This window comes from Nyctibius grandis, assembly GCF_013368605.1.
Source record: "Nyctibius grandis isolate bNycGra1 chromosome 34 unlocalized genomic scaffold, bNycGra1.pri SUPER_34_unloc_1, whole genome shotgun sequence".
Classification (NCBI taxonomy): Eukaryota; Metazoa; Chordata; class Aves; order Nyctibiiformes; family Nyctibiidae; genus Nyctibius; species Nyctibius grandis.
In genome coordinates this window covers 954,029-957,295 of record NW_027167468.1, presented here as the reverse complement: position 1 = coordinate 957,295, position 3,267 = coordinate 954,029, and the positions used below count along the sequence as shown (strand labels likewise).

The 3,267-nt window shown below is 48.4% G+C and overlaps 1 pseudogene; it reads right to left on the bottom strand.

Annotated features, from left to right (window-relative positions):
* Positions 1-1,037: 1,037 nt before the first annotated feature.
* Positions 1,038-1,998, bottom strand: LOC137677020 (olfactory receptor 14A16-like; annotated as a pseudogene).
* Between the last annotated feature and the right edge of the window lie 1,269 nt (positions 1,999-3,267).

Genomic DNA, 3,267 nt, shown 5'->3' with positions numbered 1-3,267 from the left:
AGGTGCTGCTGACAGGCCCACTGTGAGAATGGTTGGTCAATTCCTTCACTGTACTGTCAAGGGCATGAGTAAAGGTCGGTTGGGAGGAAAAACAGTAGTTTGAGAGTGTAGGCACATATGTGGAGACCTTACATCTGCTGGATAGAGAATGGAAAGACCTTGCCACACTGCTGTGGTGTCCATCAGTCACTCATGTTACAAATATTTGCAACAGGCCTGTGTCTACAGAGGAGAAAGGCAAGGACACAACGTAGAGAACTACAAGGGTAAATAGTGAGTTATGTGCATGAGGTGTCCCAGATCAACTGGGGTACCCCAAAAGTGGTTTTACACAGGGTTCTTCTACTGTTCAAGCATTCAGGTATAACACAATTTGACTAACCATTAATTAACACACACAGTACTGATTACTAATCAGAGTAAAACTTCACAAAGCAACTGTATTTCTGCAGTGCCAACATCAATCAGCATTCTGTCTGCTTCTCTATTGATCCAGACATCCCTCGATTTGGTCTTGTGATAGTTAAAATGTAGCTGTGACACCAGACGCTGGGAGTGTTTCAAAACTCTGTCAGAGGGGCTAGGAAGCTGGTGTTACCTGTTTTTTCCAGGGGCATCCTTTATCCTTCATGGACAGCTCTAAGATGCCCAGAAGAAAAGTCCTTCTTTCAAGGTCAAGGCTGTTATTATGGTCCTTGAGATAAGCTGGTGCCCTTTAGTTTGCTTATTCAAGCTTGATAGATCAGTATGCAATGCGAGCTATATATATTAAGAAGCAGCTTTTCTATTTTATTTTATTTTCCCATTTTATTACAGAGATGCTACAACGAGGTTACTCTGAGCTATTGTTAGACACACTTTCATAAGGGAAGCAGGTGACACAAAGTAGGTACATGTCTCGTGTAGTGACACAAATGCAAACATTTGTGTAGGAGCATGATAACTATGAATGACAATGACAAGAGAAATAATGATAAATAAAATTATTTAAAGTACCAAACAAAAAAAAAACAGGATGGAATCAGATGCTATGGGAGTCATTTATGGAGAGAGGTTGTAAATTCATCACTCTTGAAAAATGTCCATGAAATCAGTTTCCTGATGGACTCCTTGAGCTCCTGGTTCCTCATGCTGTAGATGAGGGGGTTCACTGCTGGAGGCACCACCGAGTACAGAACTGCCATCACCAGATCCAGGGATGGGGAGGAGAGGGAGGGGGGCTTCAGGTAGGCAAAGGTGCCAGTGCTGATGAACAGGGAGACCACGGCCAGGTGAGGGAGGCACGTGGAAAAGGCTTTGTGCCGTCCCTGCACAGAGGGGATCCTCATCACAGCCCTGAAGATCTGCACATAGGAGAGCACAATGGAAACAAAACAGCCAAAACCTAAACAGACACTAAACACAATAATCCCGACTTCCCTGAGGTAGGATTGTGAGCAGGAGAGCTTGAGGATGTGGTGGGATTTCACAGAAGAACTGGTCCACAGCATTGCCTTGGCAGAACAGTAGTGAAAATGTGCTGGCCGTGTGCAGCACAGCATAGAGAAACCCACTGGCCCAGGCAGCTGCTGCCATGTGGACACAAGCTCTGCTGCCCAGGAGGGTCCCATAGTGCAGGGGTTTGCAGATGGCCACGTAGCGATCGTAGGACATGAGTGTGAGAAGGAAACACTCTCCTCCCATCAAGAAGACAAACAGAAAGACCTGGGCAGCACATCCTGCGTAGGAGATGTCCCTGGTGTCCCAGAGGGAATTGGCCATGGATTTGGGAAGAGTGGTAGAGATGGAGCCCAGGTCAAGGAGGGAAAGATTGAGGAGGAAGAAGTACATGGGGGTGTGGAGGTGGTGGTCACAGGCTACAGCAGTGATGACAAGTCCATTTCCCAGGAGGGCAGCCAGGTAGATGCCCAGGAAGAGCCAGAAGTGCAAGAGCTGCAACTCCCGTGTGTCTGCAAATGCCAGGAGAAGGAAGTAGGTAATGGAGCTGCTGTTGGACATTTGGTCCCTCTGGGCATGAGCACTGTCAAAGAAGGAAAATAGGGAAAAGTTAGGACAGATTTCTTTGAAAAAAAACACTCCATTTTTCATAGAAATCACCTCCAGATCAAAGGCTTTTCCCTCCTCTGGATTGTGCTGGCTGAGTGAGCTGTGAGGAGCAGGACCTCTGACCCTGTGCTACCAAGGAGTCAGTTTTCCTCTGCTGCAGTGGGTACCTGGGAGATGGTTTGTGGCAGCTCCGATGTTCCCAAAGGATGTCAGATGTAATCGACCTTTAATGGAAAAATATCACTATCTGCGCTCACAACTCTGAAAAGCATGGGCTGCAGAAGAGAGATTTAGCATGTTCTGGTAATAACTTTGTTTGTTGTTTATACTTTGCACCATCACACCTGGTGACGGTTCCTTTGAGGGGTAGAAATCCTCATTTTTTATGACTGAAAGTATGAGGAGTCTTAGGACAGGCAAAAGGGCCCAGCTCTCTGTGGCTCAGTGCAGAGTCAGGAGAGCCACAATGTCCATCAGTCTTGTTCCCAGTTGCCCAGGGCTTTCACTTCTACTGCCTCGAGGATGACTGCACACACAAATTGGTCTTTAGAAAAAAAAGCAGCTGGACCTGATGAAAGCAGGGGAGTCCTGTTTCAAAGGGCAGAACTGTGAACTCTTCTTTTTCCAGCACAGACGAGTAGTTGTGATGGAGAGGGCAGGACACAACCGCTCACAGAGAGAAACAAAGCACCCTGAGAGGGGAGTGCTGACCCCCAAGGAAAGGCTCAGCACTCCCTAGGATCCTACGCGAGAACTGTGCCTTTCTGGAGGGCAGCTGGCAAGCCCAGCAGGACAGGCAAAGCAGACAGTCAGGGGTCCTGGAGATGGGATGTCTTCAATGGAGAGTCAGCTCATTGCCCAGCAGACAACGCCCAGCAGACATCTACAGGGAAGGATCACAAGAGAGCTGCCCAAACACAGCTTCCCCCAGTGCTTGTTTGTCTTTTCTTCCCACTCCCTGCCCATCGCTGCTGCCTGAAGCTATCCCTGCTGGGAGCTCTTTCTCTGTCCCCACATCTCCTCCCTGTCCTTGCTCACAGACCCCATCTTACCTGCTGTGTGCTCAGCTCTGCCCTGCAGACACCTCCTGGCAGCTGGGCACTGCCCAGGGGCAATTGTGTGCTGGCCAGTCCTAGAGAGAAGGTCAGAGCAACCCTGAAGAGACCACAAAGGGGATGTTAATGCTTTCTGTAGGCTGAGGTGGGTGAAGTGACTTTATTA